Source organism: Triticum aestivum, chromosome 4D (assembly GCF_018294505.1).
Source record: "Triticum aestivum cultivar Chinese Spring chromosome 4D, IWGSC CS RefSeq v2.1, whole genome shotgun sequence".
Classification (NCBI taxonomy): Eukaryota; Viridiplantae; Streptophyta; class Magnoliopsida; order Poales; family Poaceae; genus Triticum; species Triticum aestivum.
The window spans coordinates 143,314,952-143,322,081 of record NC_057805.1 but is presented as its reverse complement, the minus strand read 5'-3'; positions in this window follow the sequence as shown (position 1 = coordinate 143,322,081).

The window sequence follows — 7,130 nt, the reverse complement described above, 5'->3', positions numbered from 1 at the left end:
CCGGTGTACCGAGTGGCACCCGGATGGTGGGCTCGGGAACCCTGTACACATCGTTTGGGGCCGTGAGCGACACCCCGGCCGGATCTCCTTGTGGATGGAACCCGAATAGGCGATAAACCTGGACTAGAGTCTTGTGTGGTTAGCCAGGTCGTGCCCGACACCTCGCCAGGCTTCCGCTTGAAGGTTGCCGAGGTACATGACGTGTACATGGCGGTAAGTGGCGAGAGCGTGTGTGATGCAGTACACCCCTGCAGGGTTATCATGATCTATTCGAATAGCCGTGTCCTCGGTTATGGACTTCTTGGATGCTTACGTGGTACATAGACAACTTGAAGTGGATACTCTAAAATGCTCAAGATAAGTGTGAGTGCTATGGATGGCTTCTCGTAGTGAGACGGGAATGAATCCATAGTAGTGTATTGAGGTGGTGATTAGTGGACTCGTGTGCGCCTTCTTACCTCAAAGAAGATTCTCGCAGTCGTAGAACAGGATAGCCACTGAGTCAAAGCTGGCTTGCTGCAACTAAACCCCACCCTACCTTCTTGATACAAATGCATGTATGATAGGATCTGATGTAAGTCTTGCTGAGTACCTTCGTACTCATGTTGCTTTATTCATGTTTTTGCAGCGGAGACTTCAGTCTTACTAGTAGCTCCGCTTGGACTTCGACGAGTAGCTTGTACCTCAGCTACGATCTTGAACCCTTGGGAGGGTCTTGTAGATAGTCAGGCTTCTCAGCCTTTTTCTTTTGTAGTTGTCTGTACTCAGACATGTAATGTTTCCGTTGCTTGTATGCTCTGAATGATGGGTCATGTGACCCCTGTTTGTACTTAATGCTATGTGGCTCTTCTGGGCCTTTTATCTATATGAGTTTGCGTTATGTTGTGATGCCATGTTGTACAGCACATACTGGCATGTTATGCGTACGTGTAACGTGTATTGCTATGTGTGGGATCCGACAATCTAGTTGTTTATCCTTGGCAGCCTCTCTTATGGAGAAATGTAGTCTAGTGCCTCCTTGAGCCATAGTAGTCCGCTACAGCCCGGTTCACCGGAGTCCTGCTAGCCCAGCACTACTGCTCTGGACACTTGACTGGCCGGCATGTGTTTCACATCGTTCCTGTGTCTGTCCCTTCGGGGAAATGTCACGCGGTGACATCCGGAGTCCTGCCTAGCCTGCTACAGCCCGGGTTCCCGGAGTCCTGTTAGCCCAGTGCTACAGCCCGGATTCACACGCTGCTGACCGACACGTTCGATGTTGGTTCATGTATGTCTGTCCCCATACGTTAGTGCCGCTTTGGGTTCACGACTAGCCATGTCGGCCCGGGTTCTCTGTCATATGGATGCTAGCGACATTGTCATATACGTGAGCCAAAAGGCGCAAACGGTCCCGGGCCATGGTAAGGCGACACCCGTGGGAATACCGTGCGTGGGGCCGCAAAGTGATATGAGGTGTTACATGCTAGATTGGTGTGACTTAGAATCGGGGTCCCGACAGCTTTGGTATCAGAGCCTGACTGCCTGTAGGATTTCCAAGCCAACCTGGTCGAAGTTGAGTCTAGAAATTCTTTAGTTATATAAGGGAATTGATTGTGGAAGGGAACGTAAGGCTCTTTTACTCCTTTTACCTCATGCCTTCTGATCTGAGTCATCCTATCTTTCCTACGGGGTTAAGGAACTAGGCTTTCTCTTCTGTCTATCAGGATCACGTGTTACTACTCCGTAGTCTCTTAGGATTGGTTGATCAGAGTCATATCCCAGTTTGAGTACCTCCAGTGTAGCCTGTTTAGTAATATCTCAGAACCTTGAGTGACGATGTTGAGTATGGTGCTACCCCGTCCTTTGCAGAATGTCCCATTTTGAGCATTTTACTGCCGTTATGCTGCCGGATTTGTCCTAGGAGTTTGAGAGATACTAAATCTTCTTATGCTACATGTTGCATCCTATAGTTGATGTTGACCTCGTCCTTGGTTCCGCTTCTCAGGATGTCGTTAGTTAACCGAAGTTATGTTGCTCGTTGCCTGAACCACGGAGTTGGTAGGGATGAGGAGGATCCTCCCGACCAGCCTTCATTGGCAGAATTTATGTTAGAGATGGAGAGGAACAAGCACGAGTCTAACCGCCTGTTAGCACGTATCGAGGAGAACACCGCACCCCAGTGCAAAGAATCAGTGACCATCTATGATTTCATTGGTCTGAAACCACCTACCTTCCATCATTCTATTGAGCCACTCGATGCAGATGACTGGCTCCGTAGTATCACACACAAGTTGCGTTCTGCGAACGTAGCTGAAGGTGACAAGGTCACTTATGCTGCATATCACCTGGAAGGTCCTGCTAGTCTTTGGTGGCAGAACTATGAGGCTATGCTTCCAGCTAGCCAGATACCGACCTGGAGAGATTTCACTGAGGCTTTTCGCGAGCATCACATTCCTCAGGCTCTCATTGACCGCAAGAGAGAAGAGTTCTGTAGTTTCACCCAGGGTAAGATGGCTGTTGATGCTTACAGTAGAGAGTTTGAGAACCTTGCCCGCTATGCTACAGAAGAAGTGTCCACGGACGCTAAGAAGCAGGCTAGGTTCCGGAAGGGTCTCAACCCCAAGTTGCGTCGTGATCTCCACTTGCACCATTGCAGTACATTCCAGGCTCTTGTGAACAAGGCCATTAATGCGGAGACAGCTCAGCTTACATACGAGGAGTCTCGTAAGCACACCCGTGATTTGGTTTCTTCCTCTGGTTCTAGTTCTCATAAGCGCCGGATTTGGGTTCCGAACTCCGCTCTTCCACCTGGATATGCACTGAGGCCATCTTATGTGCCGCCTCACCCAGTTCAGCAGTATGCTCCACCCAGGCCTATTGGTAGACCGCTTGTCAATGCGGGTCCACATCCAACTTCAGGGACTTGCTTCACATGCGGGAAGCCAGGACACTATGCACGTGACTGCTCTCAAACTAACTATGCCCCACCCCTGCCTGAGAAGTCTGTTGGCAGTGGTAAGCCATCACGCAAGATGATCAGTGTCAAGTCAGCTCCCACTGAGCGTGGACGTGTGCATCACGCCTCAGCTAAAGACGCTCATGATGATCCGGATGTCGTTCTTGGTACACTCCTTGTCAATTGCCACCCAGCTTCAGTTCTATTCGATACTGGAGCATCTCACTCCTTCATCTCTGAAGGCTATGCCCGTTTGTACGAGATGTCATTTTGTGATATGCCAACTCCACTTGAAATCCAAACTCCAGGGTCTAGATGGCAAACTACCAGAATAAGCCATGGTAATGAAATCCTTGTTGACAGACTTGTATTCCTTGCCTCACTTATAGCCCTCAAGTCTACAGATATTAACATCATCTTGGGTATGGACTGGATGACAGCTCATCATGCCAAGATTGATTGTTACACCAGGTCTGTTCAACTCACACACCCATCTGGCAAGTTAGTCACTGTCTCCACCAGAGTTGCGTCAACTCTATTCTCTTAATGCCAGTCCTCTTCCAGACCTTGAAGATATCCCGGTAGTCCGTAACTTTCCGGATGTCTTTCCAGAAGAACTGCCAGGTATTCCACCTGACAGGGATGTAGAGTTTGTCATAGATCTTATCCCAGGAACCGCCCCAATCTCTAGGAGACCTTACAAGATGGCACCTTTAGAACTAGCTGAGCTTAAGAAACAACTTGATGAGTCCTTGCAAAAGGGTTTCATCCATCCTAGTTCTTCTCCTTGGGCTTGCCCCGTCCTCTTCGTCTAGAAGAAGGATGGTACGGACCGGATGGTTGTAGATTATCGTCCCGTTAATTTGGTCACGATAAAGAACTAGTATCCGCTCCCCAGGATCAACGACCTGTATGATCAACTCGCTGGATCCTCAGTCTTTTCCAAGATGGATTTGAGATTAGGCTACCACCAAATCAAGATTAGAAACGGGGACATTCCTAAGACGGCTTTTGTCACTCGTTATGGCCAGTACGAGTACACCGTCATGTCTTTTGGTCTAACCAATGCTCCAGCTACCTTCTCCCGCTTGATGAACTCGATCTTCATGGAGTACTTAGATAAGTTCGTCGTGGTTTACCTCGATGATATCCTTATCTACTCGAAGAACGAGGAAGAGCATGCCGAACATCTTAGACTTGTGTTAGAAAAGCTCAGAGAGCACCGCCTTTACGCCAAGTTTTCCAAGTGCGAATTTTGGTTGCCAGAAGTGACCTACCTAGGCCACGTGATCTCTGGTAAGGGCATTGCTGTCAATCCTGAGAGAGTTCAGGCCGTTCTTGATTGGACTCCACCTGAAACAGTTAAACAAGTTAGGAGTTTCCTTGGTCTAGCCAGTTATTGTCGCCGCTTCGTTGAAAACTTCTCCAAAGTAGCCAAACCCCTCACGGAACTTCTCAAGAAAGATAAAAAGTTTGAGTGGTCCCCACAGTGTGAATACAGTTTTCAGGAACTGAAAAGACGCCTGACTTCTGCCCCCATACTGGTGCCACCGGATTTCACTAAAGACTTTGTTATCTACTGCGACGCCTCACGACAGGGACTAGGTTGCATTCTTATGCAGGATCGCCATGTGATTGCCTATGCATCTCGACAGTTACATCCACATGAGGAGAATTATCCTACACATGATCTAGAGCTTGCAGCTGTAGTCTATGCACTTAAGACATGGCGACATTACCTTCTTGGTAAACGTTGCGAGATTTACACCGATCACCAGAGTCTCAAGTATATTTTCACCCAACCAGATTTGAACCTTAGGCAAAGACGTTGGTTGGAGTTGATCTCAGATTACGACTTAGGGATTACCTACACCCCAGGCAAGGGCAATGTCATGGCTGATGCGCTAAGTCGTAAGTCCTATTGCAACAATCTTATGTTGCAGCAGGGCCAACCACTTCTCCATGAGGAATTCTATAAGCTTAACCTTCACATTGCTCCTCAAGGATTCCTTTCTACCTTGGTGGCGAAACCTACCCTTGAGGATCAGATCATTTCTGACCAGAAGTTTGATAGGGGTGTTACCCGCATCAGGAGAAACATTAAGAAGGGAGTTGGTGGATGTTTCTCTATGGATGATCGAGGTGCTGTTTTCTTTGAGAATCGTTTGGTGGTTCCCAAGAATCAACATCTGCGACAATTGATCCTTAAGGAGGCACATGAATCCCCTCTCACGATTCATCCCGGTAGTACTAAGATGTATCAGGACCTACGCCGGAGGTTCTGGTGGACTAGGATGAAGAGAGAAATCGCTCAGTTCATTGCTAACTGTGACGTTTGTCGTCGCGTTAAGGCAGAACATCAAAGGCCTGCTGGCACCCTTCAACCTTTAGCCATTCCTGAGTGGAAATGGGATAAAGTTGGTATGGACTTCATCACCGGCTTTCCCAGGACCAAGAAAGGGAATAATGCTATCTTCGTAGTCATTGATCGTCTTTCCAAAGTGGCTCACTTCCTACCTGTTCGAGAGAGTATCACTGCTAGTCAGCTCGCTGACTTATATATTTCGCGAATAGTGTCACTTCATGGTGTTCCACTAGAGATCAATTCAGACCGTGGTAGTCTCTTCACTTCTCATTTCTGGGAGAGTTTCCAAACTGCCATGGGCACCCATCTTTCCTTCAGTACCGCTTTCCACCCTCAATCAAGTGGTCAGGTGGAAAGGGTCAACCAAATTCTTGAAGACATGCTTAGAGCTTGCGTTATCTCATTCGGTATGGATTGGGAGAAATGCCTACCTTTCGCCGAGTTTGCTTATAACAATAGCTATCAATCCAGTCTTAAGAAAGCTCCTTTCGAGATTCTGTATGGACGAAGATGTCGAACACCTTTGAACTGGTCAGAAACCGGTGAAAGACAATTCTTTGGACCGGACATGATCCAGGAAGCAGAAGAGCAAGTTTGCATCATTCGTGAGAAATTGAAAACAGCCCAGTCTCGTCAAAAGAGCCAGTATGACCGTCGTCATAAGGAAGTGGCTTATGAAGTTGGCGACAAGGCTTACCTTCGGGTTACTCCTCTAAAGGGTACCCATCGATTCGGTATCAAGGGCAAGTTGGCTCCTCGTTACATTGGTCCTTTTCGCATTCTCGCTAAACGAGGAGAGGTTGCCTACCAGTTAGAACTACCCCCACATCTATATCAAGTCCATGATGTCTTCCACGTCTCTCAACTCAGGCGTTGCTTCTCGGATCCCATCCGCGGAGTGGACCATGAAACGCTTGATCTCCAAGATAACCTCACATACCAAGAGTACCCTATTTGCATTCTTGATCAAGCAGAGCGTGTCACCCGACGTCAGAACATCAAGTTTCTCAAGGTTCAGTGGTCTCATCATTCTGAGAGAGAAGCTACTTGGGAGCGAGAAGATCGTCTTCGACTGGAGTACCCCACCTTCTTTCCGTTGACCCCTGAATCTCGGGACGAGATTCTTGCAAGTGGGGGCGAGTTGTCACATCCCTAGTTCTGGTATGACCTAGACTAGCTAGTCATGTGTGCATCATGTCTAAATTTCATTTAAATTTGAAATGGGGATCTGTGAAACCCTCAGAATCATTTCTGGAAATGACCCAGATAAAAATTGCTCCAAAAGGGTCCAAGAAAATGTTCATGTTGCTCTCTGAAAATATTGGACAGAGATAAAAACCAAACCAATATTTTTAGGAGATCATAAATATTTATGTTGGGCATTTGGAATTAATGCAGTAATTATTTGCTTTGGATATATATTGTCATATATATAAAATATTGTCCAAAAATTATGCCATTTGTTGAGGAGTTCTGGAATAATACCACTAGCCCCTATAAAAATTGGCATAAGTAAATAAAATGGTTTAGTATTTTTATTAAACCAAAAAAATGTTAGAAAATTAGAAAAGAAAAAGAAATAGGAAAAGGGAGCTTACCTGCGGCCTGGCACTGTGCGGCCTGGCCTGGCCCAGCAGGCCAGCCCAGCTGACTGGCCAGCACCAGTCGTCCCCCTCCTCGCGCCAGAGGGAAAGGGCGCGTGGTCGCCGCACGCCGCGCGCATGCGCGCCACGGCAGCTGCCTGCCTGCCCTTCCCTCCCTCGACGCCTCGGTCGCCTGCATGACGCCACGACCCCTCCAAGCCTCACTCCCTCTCTCCTGTGCCTCTCC